Source organism: Corapipo altera, unplaced genomic scaffold (genome assembly GCF_003945725.1).
Source record: "Corapipo altera isolate COAL_440 unplaced genomic scaffold, ASM394572v1 48b, whole genome shotgun sequence".
Lineage (NCBI taxonomy): Eukaryota > Metazoa > Chordata > Aves > Passeriformes > Pipridae > Corapipo > Corapipo altera.
In genome coordinates this window covers 16379012-16397172 of record NW_020884884.1, presented here as the reverse complement: position 1 = coordinate 16397172, position 18161 = coordinate 16379012, and positions in this window count along the sequence as shown.

The window sequence follows — 18161 nt, the reverse complement described above, 5'->3', positions numbered from 1 at the left end:
AAGATAAACTCTCATTTATGTATTTATCTAGAGATGTTTTGATCTGTGATGGCTACCTTGGAAAACCGTTGTGCAGTTGTTGAGTAAATAAAATGTAATTTACATCACAGTGAACCAGAGAATAATGTTATCAGTAGAAATGCTTTATTTTTTTCTTTGGATATAGTATTATTTTTCAAATTAAAAATCTGATCCTGCAAACATTGTCTCTCCTGCTCACAAGCAAATTTACTGATGTTTAAACATTTCTAATTTGTGCTTGCTCTCAAATAGTCCCAGAATTTACTTATAACAGGACTTTGATCTGAACATGGGGATTTACTAAGTAATTAGAATAAAATACTTTTTAATCTTTGGGTGATTATCAAAAATTTTTATTTGGACTCACAATTTTTGGGAGGGTCACTGGACATTGCAAATGATACTATGCATTATTCCTCCCTTCCTGAAACCTTTTAACCTGCAGACTGTGAAGTAGAAAACAGCGAATTACATTCTGTCCTCCTGACCTTTAGGTTAAGCCAAGTCTGCTCTGCAATTTCATCAATGAAACAGTCACAGTTATATAGCACTCCTTCCACAAGGCTGCTGAGCATTAAAGCTACACAGTAGTATTCAAAGGGCAAATCTGAACAAATGATACTGGTTTCAAATGTACATTCTTACCACACATAGCAGACCTGATCCAATGTCCATTTAAGTCACTTGAGATGGTATCCCCCTTTTTTAACCTCAGACAGTTAAAGCAAGATATCTACACCTCAGCCAAATCTTTGTCTTTATAGTCAATGAAAGAAAATAGATCCTTTAGGGTGTGTCCCATCTGACCAGCTTTTGACTTCTACATCAGGATGGAATAAATCTCCCTCCTGGAGCTCCTCTTTCTTTCCATTAATTATAAAGTGATCGTAGCATGGCTCACATGACTTTCACAGAACCACAGAAACACAGAATATGCTGAGTTGGAAGTGACCTACAAGGATCATCAAGTCCAACTCCCAGCCCTGCAAAGGGCCATCCCCATGAGTCACACCAAGTACCTGAGAATACTGCCCGAACATTTCTTGAACTCTGTCAGGCTTGGTGCTGTGACCACTTCCCTGGGGAGCCTGTTCCAGCACCCAAACACTCTCCAGGTGAAAAACCTCATTCTAATATCCAACCTAAACCTCCCCTTGACACAACTTCAGGCCGTTCCCTCAGGTCCTGTCACTGGTGACCACAGAGAAGAGATCAGTGCCTGCCCTTGCTCTTCCCCTCACAAGGAAGTTGTAGACTGCGATGAGGTCTCAGTCTCCTCCTCTCCAGGCTTAATAGACCAAGTGACCTCAGCCATTCCTCATACATATTCCCCTCAAGGTCCTTCACCATCTTTGTTGCCCTCCTCTGGACACTCTCTAATAGCTTAACATATTTCTTGTATTGTGGTGACCAAAACTGCACACAATATTCAAGGTGAGGCCGCCCCAGCGCAGAGCAGAGCGGGACAATCCCCTCTCTCGACCAGCTGGTGATTCTTTGCCTGATACTCCCCGAAGACATCGTAGTTCCTCTTGGCTGCCAGTGCACTGCTGACTCATATTCAGCTTGCCATCAACCACAACCCCCAGGGCCCTTTCCTGGCACTTCTTTTCAGCATCTCATCCCCCAGTCTGTCTGTACATCCAGTGTTGCCCCATCCCAGCCATAGAATACCTGCGCTTTCCCTTCTTGAACTTCATATGGTTAGTGATTGTACAGCCCTCTAATTTGTCAAGGTCTCCCTGCTGGGCCTCACTGTTGACAGGCAGCAGATCAAGAAGGACATTTTTCCAAGTCAGCTCCCTTAGGACCTGTTCCATAAAGTTGTCATCCAGGCTTTTTAGGAATCTTCTGGCCTGGGTTGTACCAGTTGTGTGATGCTCCTTCTGGCCGGTTGAAGTCCCCCATAAGGACAAGGGCAGTTGATTTGGAAGTGTCCCTTAGTTCCTCAAAGAATAATTTTTCAGAGTCATTGTCCTGGCTGGGAGGTCTGTAGTAGACTCCCACAATGACATCTCCATTATTTGTTTGCCCCTTAATTCTTACCCAGAGGTTCTCAACTGTGCCATTGCCAGCTGCGATCTCCATATATTCTAACCTTTCTGTTACATACAGTGCCCTCAGCCTCCTCTGCCCTGCCTATCCCTCCTGAAGAGCCTGTAACCATCAGCAGGGCACTCCAGTCACAGGACTCATCCCACCAGGTTTCCCTTATGCCAACGATGTCAAATCTCTGGGACTGGGCCAAAGTTTCAAGCTTCTCTTGTTTGTTCCTCATGCTGCATGCACTGGTAGAGAAACATTTCAGGTGTGGTACATTGTAGCCAACACCTCATGAGGCAGATTGAGGGATCCCATGAGTGCTGGTTTTCTCAAGTTTTGGCACACCATCTCATCGCTCATCACTGCTGAGCCTGGTTTTGCCCCTTTCCATCTTCCAAACTTGTTTAAAGTTCTACCAACAAACCCTGCTAGCTCTTGTGGTAGAACTCTTTTTCTCCTCTGAGATAGGTGGATGTTGTCAGGTATCATTAGACCAGGTGATGGGTAGATCATCCCATGGTCAAAAAACCCAAAATTTTTCCTGATTACCCCTACCTGAGAGCCACTTATTGACCTGATGGATCTGCCTACTCTTATCATTATTTTCCTCATTACCAGAAGAATCAATAAAATCACTACCTGTGCTCATAATCCTTCTAACAATCATCCCAGGTCTCTGAAGCCTCTTTTGATTGTCCTCGGACTTCTCCTTATTTCATCACTGCCAGTTTGAAGAACCAATAGTGGATAGTAATCAGAGGGCCTTACTAGACTGAAGAGTTTTCCAGTAATGTCCCCCATCCAAGCCCCTGGGAGACAGCAGATCTCCCTGTGAGTTAGGTCGTGGGAGTCTCCTATTACAGCCACCCTTCTTTTCCTCTTAACAGAGGAGGTCTTGATGTGGGGTACAGGTGGTGTTGTTTTAGGAGGCTCCACTGCCCCAGAAGGACCTTTGCCTACCTCATCAGTTGTCTGGCCTTCTAGATCCAGAGCCTTATACCTGTTGTAGAAGATACTGGTCCTACCTGTCAAGAGCCGAAAGGGAGAAGGAACCTTCTTCCTGGTACGTGCAGTGCCCTGCTTCCATCCTTCATCTTTAACAGACCCTGAAGTAACAGTCCTTTGAATAATTACACTGCAGGGTTCTGAGTCCACCTGCTTCTCCACTAAAACAGAGGTTTGAGACTCCCAAGAATCTTGAGACTGTAGTGTCTCTGAAAATAATCAGTCTCACTCTTGCTCATTTGCTTGAGTACTACGAAGCCTGTTCACTTCTTCCTGCAGCTCCTTCACCTGGTGACTCAGCTATTCAACCATGGCACACCTTCTGCAAAATAAAAAAAGTGACTCCAGCAGCTACAAGGGATTGAGATTTATGGTGCATCGACACTGTAACTGAAGGATCCTAAACTAGTATGTTAATAAGACCGGGGTTGAAAGGATCTCTTTACTTTCCTTACCAGCTAATGAGTCTCTTTGCTGCCTCTACTGGCTGCTCACAGCTGGTCAGAGAGGAGCCCTTCCTGCTTGCCTTGCTGTGCGAACTGCCATGCCATGGCCTCACTGGCGTGCCACACTCATGTTCACTATGCTCCCTGGAGCCATTTAAATTTCCCTTGGTCACTCCCAGCACCGCCCCCTCCTTGTCCAGTTGGCTGCTGAGGGCTTGCAGGTTCTGGGGCTGCTGCTTGGGTGTTCCTGGACTCAGGAACCAACCTGTATAGCCAGCTCTCACCACCTTGACTTTAAGGACATCTAAAGTTAAATAAGAGGAACTGGAACCTCTGGCTCCCAAAGGTATTTGTTGAGGTTTTTTCTACTCTCAACAAGGTGCAAGCGTGAATCAGGACATGGAAATTTTCAGTACCTGCACTTGTACTCATGATGAGGAAAATTTCAGAAAAACCGGAGAAGTAAAGGAGTCTCTTCTTTCTTTACAGGAAACCCTGAGTACCCCAGTGTGCATCTTCAGGGTTACACAAATCTCTGCTGATGGACAGGGAAGTGAGTGTTTATTTAAATTAATTAAAAAGCATTAAATGTAAGACCCGAATTGCCATAAACTAAGTCAGAAAATATAGTGTTCTCATTTTACATGGGAGAAAACATGCTATGCTGTCTCATGCAAGCCCCACACATAAGCTCCTCAGCCAGGACCTGTCACAGCAATTGTGGAAATCTCAAGCAATTGTAGAGTTGTGCCTCACCCTGTGCCAGGGGGATGTTCCACTTGTCTCTACCTGTGGACAATTCTGTATTTTCAGTGTTCCCCAACAGTACTGTCTGGTAGATTGGATTGATGGGCAACAAATGGTACGACTGTGGCCAGCACAGGGCAAAGAAGGGCACACGTACCAGCAGTCACTCAAGGGCATGACCATATCATGAACTCGATCCAAAGACTGAGTGTATAAAACTCACTGTCGTGTAAATTTGCAAAGTGTCTGTTCTGTATAAACAGCCTTCACCACCCCTGCATTTTCTACTTGCAGCATTTCAGATGTAATTCTAAGTTGTCAGCAATGTATCTAATATGATTCTCAGACTGAGCACCAAGAGAGACAGGTAAAAGCCTTTTCCTTTTATTTTAATTTTACTTCTGATGAAAGTAACTGAAAAAACATATTAAATTATTTGAGAACAGAGTTAATCATCTTAAGTTCTGTTCTGTGAACTTCCAGGAGACACTAAATACAAATTTAATACTGTAACATGAGGCACTCTTTCTCATCATTAGTATTTAAAGAGTTAATTATGTTTTATATCAATTATTTGATTTCTTTTTTTTTATTATTGAAATATACTTATTATGGAACCTGAGAGAGAAAGATTAGTCAGGAGTTTTGCCTGAGTAAGAAGCACAATGTTTGGCTCAGTCTATAACTTCTGTAAATGAGAAGTTGGCTTGTTTTTTCACAGACATATGTAACATTCCGTTTGCAACAAAAACAGTTTCAAAAAAAGGAAATAATATGGAAAAGAAAAGAAAGAGCTTGAATTTCCAGTGGTGTACTTTCAGGCGTTTGCATTAATACTTAATACTTTCAGCTCTGCACTCCCAAGAATCCATAAACAAGATAACTGGCTCCTTTATGAAAGAATAATATGGGTCTAAAAGATTATACGATGAGATGCAGCTTCTTTTGCAAAAATTACTAAAACCCTAATTGCTAACATGGTGTGTGCCCTTAAGGAATGCACATATTTAAACACATTAATTACAATGTGTTGACTGTATTATCTAAGAAATTGATTTATTTTTTTTGTCCTTCAGAAGATGCTAATCAGGTCCTCTGGCAGATTTGTTTGAGAGTGCAATTCCCAAGCTTTTAAGCTTTAATTTAAAATAAATTCTGAGAAGCAAATTTTATTCTCTTATTTTCCTTTTTTTTTTCTTGATATTATACTTCCTCCTGTGCTCCGTAATCCGTTCCAGAGATGAACTTCCCATTTTTCTAACTCCTGTTTGGAGATTTTAGGAACAAAATCCTTTCTAAGCAAACACACTGATAAACTTCACATTAATTACTTTTGTGATGGTAAGATTTTCAGTTAATTACTCAAGTACACTGATGAACAGGGTTGAATTTTAACACTGGCAGTATGAATACATTTTCTTTTTATATTTGGGAAAGCCATCTCTTGACATAAAGCTTCATACAGATCTGCCCAGCATCAAGTGGTCAGCTCTGAGCTACAAGGACAGATTTGTGTGAATATAAAGACTTCAATGCTGCTGGCAAACAATAGTTCCAATAACATGTTTTTGCAATTAGTCCCTTAATTTTCTTATTGCAAAAATGTATGAATGAAAGAGATAATAATCTCTGTTTATTTTGGTCATCATGTCTGGATTGGTCTATCTAAGACTCCTCATCCTTTTTTTCTGACCCATGTAGACAGATCAGAAGGAATGCCGGTATCTGAACAACTAGTGCATGAATTGCATCTGTAAGATAGGGGGAAAATTAATTAATTTAGCCTGTTACACTTATCAGAACTGTTGTGATTTGTCTTCATTTCATATCTTTATTCCCTGAGTTTTGCCTCAGACCTGCTCTGAATTCTGCACAAAATTTCAACATCCAAGAATAAGCAGAAATAACTTAGAAATCCACTGATTATTAATGTTAATTTTTATTGATTGTGTTAATTATCTGAAAATTATGCTTTAAGTTCATTGAAGAACTTCTGCAGCTTTCCATTCTCCAAGAAACTTAGCCTTAAGAAGATAAATGTACCCTGAATCCCATGAAGAAACAGAGGAAGAGTGGGGTAACTGGACTACAGGATTGAGCACTTATCCCACATGAGTACAACTGGACAAAGAGGCAGACTGGGACCTGTAACTCCATGGCTGAAGGTTCGAGACCCTTCTAATGGGAAGGGACATTGGGAGGTTTGCCACAGAAAGGGAAGTTTGCCTCTGTCTTTCCTCCACTTCACAATGTTTTGTTTAACTCCCTTTCCTCCATTCCCAAGGTGGAAGAGGTCAGTTCATTAATCTGTGTTCAGCACATGGGAGAATTGGGTAATGATGATTTTGCACTGTTCCCATTCGTACAGATCGGGTCAGTGTGTTGGCACGTTGACTTGAACCTCACTCTCAGGTTACCTTCATTGAGAGCCCTGAAGTAGTTACTTATTTTCAGCTGCAATTGTGAGGAAAATGCCCCTTCAGATGCCAGCTGCCCTTCTGTAGTCTCACCCTGTACCTTGCACATACTTCTTCAGAGCAGCATGGCCAAAATGGGATTGAAGTCAATGGAGTTATATTTCTGCTTCAGAGCATCATGTCTGAGCTGACAATAATCCAACTATCCTCTACAGTTAATTAGGCCCTAGCCAAGACCATCCTGAGCAACAGCATACAAACAGGACTTCCTGTGGAAGCTCTCCACCAGCAGTGTCTGCTCTCCCTCCAGCCACAGCAGCACCTGCCCAACACCTCTGATTCTGGGGTAGACTTTCAGTGCTGTTTAGTGTGGGGAAAAGAGAAGGAAAAAAACAAAAAGGGCTGAAACTTTTCTCAGTAAGTCACACTGAACACATATAACTGAAGGAAAAGACAGGAGATTGCTGATGATTAGTTAAATACAAGATGCTCACTCCTCAACAAAAACAGCATAGAAATCCCAAAGGTGACTGTGTGGTATTTCAAAGTGGTTCTGCTGATGTTGTTTCTCTCAATTTGTTTTTCTCTAATCCTGAACTGAAATTTTTCTTCTACAAATTAAAAAGAATTCCTGAGCTAATGTGTTGTTGAAACACTGCAAAACAATACATTCCCTCTACTTCCAGGGAACATCTTTTATCCAGAATAAAACAGTAACAAAAATAAAATTGCTTTTATGCTACTCAGAAGAGGACTTTGTTAGGCAGCCAAGAATTTTCTTTCATTATTTCATGCTGTCATTGAGCCTGACTTTTGTAATAATAATATTTTTATTACTTTGCATTAATAGGAAACACAAGCCAACACTAGCCAGATATAGCTGAGATGAGTGATCACAGCTCCCAGGACTGTACACATAGCTCACAGCATCACAGATGCCCTCGTCTTCCTCAGCACAGAACACACCACTAGGGCTGCACTAAAAAGTCACCACCAGCCCATGGCACAGCTTGGCAAGAGAGCCCCTAGTGAAGAACACAAGAGTTCCCATTCCAGAAACAAATGCAGGAAATCTACAAATGGAGCTTCAGTGAAAAGGAACAGGTTTAAGAATACAGGGTGTCCAGGAGATGTCACATGTGCCAACAATCCCTCGAGAGGCTTTGTACATTATTGTAGTGATTTCCTCCTTTCTCAGTGCTGAACCTCTTACTGCTTTCAGGATATCATCTTCATTCAGACCCTGCTGTCTTCAGCTTACACAGCCTTATGCCTTTCTGTCTCTTGTCACCTGCTACAAAGGCCCCATCGGTAGCTGGGTGTGTATACTTGCTCTGAAGGCTTACCACCCTTCCACTTTAATCCCATCCTGTTTTGGTTTGGTCATTATTTCAGCCTGTTTACAGAGATATAATTGATGCCATTGGCTCCTGTAATGAGTTGAAGGATCTGGCAGAAGTTTCCTAGTTGTTCTTCCCTTGGTCACTCTATCTGATAAGAAGTTCATGACACTGTCCTGTCTCAGATTTCTGTTTTCTACGTACTTCAGAAAAAAAGCATTCCCTGAGGTATTTCAGGAAGTGTCTGAGAGCTGAGAGAAGATTTTCTGCATTTCCTTTTTTTATTATATCTAAACTAGGGATATACATACTCTGTGAATGTGTTTCCTTCTTTTAAGAAAAAATGGACAGGGGGAAGGGGGGTTTGTCTCTGATCTGGCAACACCATGCTGCAAGCTTTATGGCTGGATTCATATTCCTTCCACCTACACCACTACATTTATTGTCACCCATCCCCTGCAGTCAACTCTATTAGACTTTACAGAAAGCAGTCCTTCCATTTTCTCTGTAAGATGAAGGTTCCTACAAATACTTTACCCATGTTTTAGACTATTTATAAACAAAAAAGCCAGCAACAATTACCATCATATCCATTAAATTATTATTTTAGTAGGAGAAAATCAGGAGAAATCATGCCTTCACTGGAAAACAAAACAGTTTATCAATCCACAATCCCTTTTCCAAAGTATCCCTACAGCATTAGTTAAAGGAAACTACTGCCTCACCATAGAGTTCATGCCTTCTGCAATAAGAAGGCTGGAGAGATTTGAAAGCAGTTATGATCACATGTGTGCAAGCTCTCTGATTTCTAAGTTATGGTGTGGAAATAGCATTTGATACTCTCTGTCCACTTGTAACATTAACCTGCTCCCTGTACACTCAGACTGAAGGTTGGATTTCTCACATATCTCGTCATGCTTCCACAAGGTGAGTTACTCTCCCTAAAACTGCTCCCTGCCACATCATCTACCAGTTCACTCCATCTCACCTACTAAAATCAATTAATCTGAATCAAATATTTTTCTTAAAAGATATTATAAAAAAGTGTCCATAGTCCCACTAAAAGTGGGAAATCCCACCTGAGCTACTTGAAATAATAGTCACACCATTCTGTAACTCTCACCACAGAGAAAATTAAGCTCTTAACCGTACCAGTACAATATATTTTCTCAAATGAATGTGCTGATTGAACACGATTTTTCTTCTTTTGACAGTCAAAGACAGAGCAAGTCCTATTTTTTTTTTTGTTTGAAAACTCTGTTTTTCAGCCATATATTTATGTTTTCTGTAAAGTTACGTTGCGATAACATCTTGCATTTAATTAATAAGAAAATCCCATTCCATCTCCATCTTCATATTCTTTGTCAGGCCTTGTGGCTGCAGTATGCCTTCTTGCTGGAGGACATTTCACTGTGTGCACAGCGTGCGTGTGCTCTAATTTCTACTTCCCCATCATGCACCACAACAGGAAGAAAGCAGTGACTGGAGGTTTGTGAACTCATCAGTCATTGTCAGGAGCTGGTGGTGACAGTAGGAAAACTAACAGCCCAGAAATCTCTTAAACACTGAAGTGCAAGAGAAGAAAATAATCAAAATAAAATAGGGTTGCAGACATGAAAGAGCAAAGACTGCTTTTAAAAGTATATGGATACTTTATTTGCAGAAAAATAGATGTTGCAGGAATGCCATGTTTTTGTAGGCATGGAAATAATTAATTGATAAACTGGCATTATTCAGTATTCAAAGACATTCTTTCAAAGTTTTGTGAACTACTCAATCAAATATTATGTATTGAAAGTCTTCCTTTATGTGTTTCTTCATGTCGCTGTCTAGTAGGGTTTCTTTCAGGCGGATGTACTCTCTTACAAATTATTCTAAAAATATTTAAAATATTATCTTGAAAAGTTCACTCTCAGAAGTGTTTTAAAAGAATATGCAAATATACTCGTCTTCACTATTCTGAATTCTCAGGGACTAATCATCTATTCTTTCACTTACTTAAAGTAAACTGACAATACTTTCTAAAAAGAATTAAATTAAATTTTCTGCTGAAACTTGAGGTGTGTGATATTGTTGGAGCTGGATATAGAGCTCTTTAGAATAGAGCAAGAATGGAGACTACTCTCACAGTAGTTCAGTGGTATCCTATTATTAAAAAAAAAATCTGTTACAGACTTTTAAGCAAATTTAGGGTTCCTTAAAGGTAAGTCATCACAAAGCAACTAAATCATACAGTGAATCTCTGCTCATTGCCCCAGGGCTCTAGCCAAACTATTTGTCTTGCGGTAGCAGAACCTGTGGACTGTGGGAAGAGCTGTGCATTCCCCTCCAGGAGGGGATGTCAAAAAGCAAGTTGGACTGTACACATAAGCAGTGAGAGTCTATACATGTTGTTTCCGTGCAAAGAAAAGTGCAAGGTACTTCCTGGGAGCCTTTTTGCAGCTTCATACTTATTTCCATGACCCTGATGCGTCAGAGATGGGAAGTAGTAAACCATCACCCCCACCCCTGGAGCACATCATCATATTTTTAATATCCTTATGTGCACACACTGACCCACCTCAATTCCTACTTTTGCTCTTCTGCACTGCTCTCTATCTCTGCTGGCTGAAACAAAATGAAAGAAAATCCCATAACTGCTTCTACATTTTTCTTTTAAACAAGCCTAAGCCTGTCTTCCATTCCTAACTCACCCAAGCCATGGGGTAGTGCTTGTTTGGGATGAGTTCTGGCACCCAGGAACTCAGCGAGGGTGAAACCTTATACACAAGCACTGGAGGATCATTCAATGTACACTGGTGCTTTGAAAGTAGCAGATGGAGTTGTCCCCATCACCATCTCCTCCTGGCCTCATCAGCCAAATCTGCAGCTGGATATGCACAGGGCTTTGCAGTACCATCTGGCCAACTTTAGCAAGAGGTTTCATCTCATTCTGCTTAGCCAAGGGGCACCATACGCTGTAGCAAGGCGCTACAGGAGGAGAGAGAGTGAGGAGGAGGCAGTAGAGGGTTGGCAATGTGGAGCCATCTCTTTAAGTGGCTCTGTACTCAGCCAAGGGAAGTCCCCTGCACTTTGGGTGCAAACTCAGTTGCCTTCAGGACTACTCCATGTCATCCTATTTCTCCAAACGACCTGAGACACTACAATCATTCTTCACAGGAGCCCAGCAGCTGAGCAAATACAGGGCAAGATTTATCCCTCCATAATCAGGGATAAAGCAGCACACCTTTCAGTCTTTTCATTTACTTTTTTTTGTTAAGGCTTTGTATTAAATCCTTACACAATGTCAGTCATGTAAAACTTCACTGTAGCATCTCCTGTTAAGTCTTCACTGATATGTGGGGAGGAACGACTAAGCTCCAAACAGATTTTGAAGCATTTTACTTAGGTGAGAGTGGCTTACTGCAGTTCTAATGTATTCATCTCATATACTGAGCTTTACATCAGAGCGACAAAATAAATAGTTTCAGAAAAACATTTTTCAGTAATTCTCACAAACCAGAAAACCTCAGCAACGGTCCAGCTGAATTTTTTTTACTCATAGAAAAGTGTAGTTCCTCAGAAATATGTGTCAACCATCAATGCAACCTGTAGATAAACAAAAATCTGAGTATTTCACTATTTGCACTTGTCTATATTTAGTATTAACATAAAATAGAGTCAGTGAGAACAGACAGTCAATTTGTTTTACATATAAACACTTTTGGAAAATACAGTTGCATTACCAACAATGCTTAACTTATTATTCTAAATGGATTTTGTAAATTGCTCTCCTTAACATACTACCACAATTTTTATAAATTGCTCTATTAGCACAATTTATGGAAATTGTGTCATGCAGATTGTTAGTAAATTGAGTCTGTTTTCGTCATTTATTTCCTTTCTTCTTTGCCAGGGCACAATTCAGCAGAAATACAAGGATCAGATTCTTCTCTCAGCTACACCAGACAGTTTCTGATTTACTCCACTAGACTCATTTTTAAGAAAGCGAATCTAGATTGTGATTTTCCATGTTGCAAATCCCGTGAAAGAAAAAAAGATTCTTCAAAATGTTTCTGCAGCTGAGCTGAAATTAATTTAGCCATTACTAACAGGATGCTCAAATATGTCTTTTTTGTCTTACCATAGCATTAGGCTAGACAGTAAATTCTAATTTCATGAAAAATAATGTGGTTAAATTGCCTATGCAATTATTGTCATTTGACCAAGTTTTGAGTAAATTATGAATGCTGGGGGGAAAAAGCATGCCTAAGAAATTAGCAAAATGTGTAGAAAAGGCAAAGACAATTAACAAAAGTGTGGAAATTATCTTCACTCTAGGCTGACTTCCAAAAAATCTGTAAGCAATTCCCCATTGCACACAAACCTGACTGAAACTTCTTTCATTAGACTTTTTTCTCTATCATAAACAGTATGGGCCACATTTTTGAAGACATGCATTCCAGAGGATACAGCATAGCATTGCAAACAACTTAATCCCAAATATTTGGAAAATGTGGGGCTATATCTTGAGTGCTTTCAAAGAACAGAAGGAATCCCTTAGGGTCTTCAATAAGTTTTATGCCAAAGCTTTAATATTTCCAGTCTTAGGAAAATACCCTGGGATGTCCTAAGAAATACTGCAAATCACTTTAATGTTTGGAGGATCTAAGGAATAAAGATCATGTATAAACTGAAAGAATATGAGGGAGAGACAGTGACCCCACAGAAGCCAGGGATGATTCTGCCTTTTCAATCTCCAGGGTCTCAGAGAGGTAGCGACAGGCTTGACAGCAGAGAGAAATAAATGTCCCTGTCCCTTCCCTCCATAAGAGGCATTTCGTGGAGGATAGGTACAGGAAGCCAACCTTGTCAGGAAAGGTTAATAGAGGTGCTGGAAGTCAGAGGCATTGGGGAATGGGTTATTACATGAGGGGACAGCACAGAGATGCTGCCAAAAGCACCCTGTCCCACCAGCAGTAGGGTAGAGGAAAGTAGGAAGCAGTCAAGAGGTAAGAGGGGAGACGATGGAGACAGGCACAAAAAGTAGAATACATTAGACCATGTGAGGCATAGAGAAAATACATCTGATTGCTGTACGAGAGTAAGAAAGAAGATACATTGGAGATACATTTAAGGAAGAGTAACAGTTTTAGAGCAAGACCAAGTAAGGCAGGAAAATGGTATTATTGCAAGGTGTGATTTTGCCGTCAATCCCAGAGATTTTGGCAGGTTTTTGCCATCCTGAGTGCTAAATGGCCTAGTAGTAAGCCACAAGGCTTTGAGGTAGGAGCATCAGTTGCAGTGCAGAGTTTCTGCAATTTCCCTCACCTGCACTGCCTGCCTAATGTAAACTGTGTTCTTTCATCTGATGGAGGGTACTCGTAAGACAATCGAGGCCCTGCCTGAGATGGAGCAGTTTACTCTTCTTATTATTAGAGCAATGTGTAGGTCATTTGTTTCTCTGATATTGATAAAGGCTTAGACAAAACAAGAAAATATACTCTGATCAATATCCAAAGATATTTCAAGAAGGAATAAAAAAAAACCAGGAATGGAAATCCAAACTGACTGTACTAATTTTCCCTTTAAATATATATTTTAAAAGAGTTTCATAACTTGATTAAACATTTCCAGAGGTATATATGTGTTGTAAGAAGTCGTGTGACAACGGTCCTTCAAGCAACAGTCATGTCATTATAATACAAGTATGAACTGAAATAATGCAGTAAATTACTAAATTTGTATTTGTTTTACTGTGAATTGTTTTTATTCCTCAAACTTATAATAACGTAAAAATGTTGCAAGACAGTCTCTTGAGAACCTGGGGTTTGCAGCAGTTTCAATTTCCATTATTAAAGTTTTCCATCCACTTCCTAATTACCTTTTCATGCCTGGATCTGGGCTTGCTTCCATTTTGTGGCAACCTCCTGGTATGTAGCCCCTAACAAGTGAAACAATGGCTTCTGATTTTAGCCAAGAACAGCAATCAGATGGCCAGTGGGTCATCAGGTAGCATTCTCACAGTTCACTTTTTCCCCTCTAGTTTTTTTTCAGACAGCTTTATTATCACAGCAAAGAATGATGTGAAAAGTATCATCACGGTGTCACAGAATGGTTTGGGCTGGGAGGGACCTTAAAGATCAACGAGCTCCAACCCCCCTTGCCAGAGGTAGGGACATCTTCCACTAGACCAGGTTATTCAGAGCCCCATCCAACCTGGCCTTGAACACTTCCAGGCATCCATAGCTTCTCCGGCAACCTGTTCCAGTGCCTCACTATCCTAACAGTAAAGAATTTCTTCCTAATATCTAATCTAAACCCACTCTCTTTCAGTTTAAAACCATTCTTCTTGTCCTATCACTACATGCCCCTGCAAAAATTCCCCCTCTGGCTTTCTTGTATGCACCCTTTAGGTACTGAAGGGCTGCTATAAGGATACCACCATCATATTTGTGTAAATGAATGTATGACAGAATACAGGTCTCCACAAATCCTCCGTGCTTTATTTAAACACACATACATACATTCACATGCATGCAGGCATCTAATAATGAGCAAGCAATGAGGTGTTAGAAGGAGAAGGCAAGGGTTCATTTAAAAGAAGCTTTTACCCTAACTCAAACTACTGTTATGTTTTCAGAGTGTGTGACTCATCTGATGAGGTTTTTCTTCCCCTCCTCAAGAAGGTTGAACAGTGATCAAGAAATAAATGACAGGGTTTTAACATGTACTGCTAGAGAGACATAATCAGAAGCTCTGAAGTCTTAAGAAAGGGGAGTTCCATTGTAGCATTCAGCTTGCACTTGCAGGCATTTTTTTATTCACCTCTTAAAATAAAAACCAGCACAAAAAACAGGGTAAAAATCACTGATCACAGGTTCTGCTTCAATTTCATTGTCGCTGATATGACAGTAGTTTAAAATATTTTCTCAGTCCCCAAATTCTTAAAATAAATGGCATAAATAGAATATTTTACACAACCACTAAGAAATTACTAAAAATTCCATAGAATACACATTCCACTCAGAACACTGAGAAAAAAAAAAAAAAGTGGCCTGGTAATGGAGCTAGCAGGAAAGATTTTTTAATCAGCATTAATGTCTAGGATGTAAGATTCCACGTAGATTTCGAATAAAAGTACGTGCCTGAGGTTCAGAACCTGCCTTGTTACTGAACAGTGACAGATATAAGGAACCAGCTGAAATTCCACCACTAACTGGAGTTTAAATGCTAATCGCATAGCCATACCAGGAAAGAATCAATCCTCCCTTCACGGGATGTGAACTTTTACTACTGAACTTTACCTGCTTATCACCTATTTAGAGTAAGCTGTACCTAAGGTGAAAGATGAGAGAAGAAAATATATGATTCTAAGAAAAGAGGCATCTAGGAGAGACCAATCCAGGCAACTCAAAGACAATGAGATAAGCAGGCATACCACGGAAACAGTCATTACAGTGAGGAAGGGACAATGACAAGTCAGGAGAGAAAAGGGTGCAACAGAGGGTTGAGCAAAAGTAAGGTAACTAGAGAGTAGATGAAAACTACAAAGGAGGTCACAGATAACAGGTGGGAAGACCAAGAGCTGCTTTTTGTAAAGATTAAATTCAGACTCAATTGAATTCCCTTTACAGGCCAGGTGATGGGACTGGCCACTCAGATGGTTGGGCAATGTGACTAAGAAACTAATGTTTGCTCAATGGTCCTACTCTAGTTGAGACAGAAGTCTCTTGTAGCACACCTTTTCCCATCCTTTCTCTCACATGTTTACCTCAGGAGCACATTTAAATGGGGGCTTTGTCTGCTCCAGGCTTTTGCTACAGTAGGGAGTTTTAAGCTATTCAAATATGTCTGCATGTCAGGTGCTTGATTTGGTCTGGGGAATTTGGAAATTTTACAAGAGGTCAACATTGCACATTTCACCCCTACAGAGGGTACATTATAAAGAAACCCTGCTTTTGCAAGTGGTTCTTAATTTAAATAACCTAGCTTCCTCGGGGATTTTAAATTAAGAATTCTGAGTTTTCACACTGTTTTTCTCGTTTCTGCATTCTTTTTCCCTCTTCATTGTACCAAAGTCTGTCCCATTGCTCCCAAACTAATATAGTAATATGACAGGAAATGTTCCTTTTTTAAAAAAAGGGTAGGGAGGTGAGAAGGTAAAAAAATAAGTTCAGTAAATATTCCAGAGCAACAGAAGGGGAGCAATCAAGGGACAGGGTGAGGCAAGTACGATCTGTTTTTCCTTCTGGTGTGGTTTATACACATGCTATTTTTGCTCATTTTCAAAGCCGTTTTTGTAACCTTCAAACCATATAATAGAGGCTTCTTATTTTGTCTGTAATAACTTTTTATACTCAGTAAGTAAGCCTAATTTCCAGTATCTGTACAAATCCCTCTTGGGCTTGGGTAAGTGAATGGCTGTGATTCAGCCAGTGGGTCTCTAGCTACCCTTCCTCACAATCCTAACACAGGGATGATTTTCAGCTGTGCTCTTCATACTGTTTCTGTCAGCTATAACCAATTCATTTCAGCTCCTTTTACCCAGATTTGCTTCCTGAGGGACTTCAGCAAGATGGCTTCTGATGTAGCTGAATCCATCTTTCCGCCCACTCATGGTCTCTGTTTCACTGCTTTTTTTCCTTCTTACCCCAGGAGTCTGAAGCTCCACCCTTTCCTCCCTCCCTGACACTCATAGCCTACTGGATAGGCTTTAATAAAAATACAGGATCCTCTCTTCTGTTTTCTGCATCTTCTGAAGAAAAGTTACCAACTCTTCACAGTCATCTCCACTTAAACTGTTCCCTCATTGTATTCCTGGATAGCTTCATAATCAAAACCCTTCTTCCCCCTTAGCACTAATATCTTCATTTGGGGCGATTCTGCTGAAATAATAATCCTCATTTAGGGATCAACAGAGAAGGCCCAACATGGTGTTGCCCTTGCAGACTTCTCATCTCATTGATCAAGTCTTCAGCATGATTCCCCTAAGATTTGCACTGTTAGAAATAAGGGGATGTTAAATGGCATAATTAATCTGAGAAGAAAGAAAATGTCTTTTCCCCACAGAAAAGGGTTTAAAACAAATTATAGTTTTGATAACTCCAGGACTTTCAACCTTGTGCTTATATATCAGGAGAACAGAAGGAATTGGAAGAAAACAGTAATAAACCCATATAAGCTATTTGCATAATGGACTTGCTACATTGCAAATACTAATGAACAAGGTTCCCCTTGGCTAAGTTAGAGGGCAAAGGAAATTTTCCATGTTTAGCATCGGCCCTTTATGTTCCCTAATCAGGCTGCCATTGTCTGGTCTCTCTACCTCTCATATCCCAAGTTTTCTCAATTTGTGATGGCCAGAAAATTTTGTTCATAGCTCATTATCAAAGTAAATTCTCAAACAAATACTTTTTTGGACATAAAAAATACAGAAAATATGTAAGAAATAATTTGCATTCTACTTCTGTATCTTCAGAAGATTGACCAGGAAAAGAAAGCAGCCCTCCACTGTGCTGCTACAAACATACAAAAGCATTCATCATCTCATGGGTATGTTCATTTAGGTGCCCATACTTTAAGTGATCAGTTTTCAAAACGGGACTGTATCTGCACATGAATGTCAAATATTGTATGGAAAACAGGCAGCTGCATGTTGGGACAGTGGGCTAAAACCAATTTGGAAAACTTTGGCTTTTCAACATTTACATAAACCTTCCAGATTTTGTAAATGCCACATGGGGATATGCTACCTTACTGAGGTACTCTAGATGATGAATGAGTGGCGTGGCATCTTGTTCATTAAAAGACAGGGAAGACAGGAAACAGGAAATGTAGGAATAATTTTCTCAAGATATGAGCTCTGCCTTCCTTTTAAATAATGAAGCACCACTGGATTGACCCTACAAAAGCATGTAGAGTCTGTTTGTTCTCCAGAACTTTCCAAAACCCCTTTTCTGATTTTCCAGGACTTCTGTAGTCTGGTTTGCCACCTCTGAACACTTTTCTGTCATGTGTTGTTTTCAGTTTTCCATTTCCCTGTGCTCAGGCAGGACAACTCTGAAAAAAGAAAGCAGTAGCTTATAACAACCAGTTTTCATTATGAAAAATGGTCAAAACTAGTAGTGGAGAGCACTTTATCCTTCTGAAACCTGCAAATA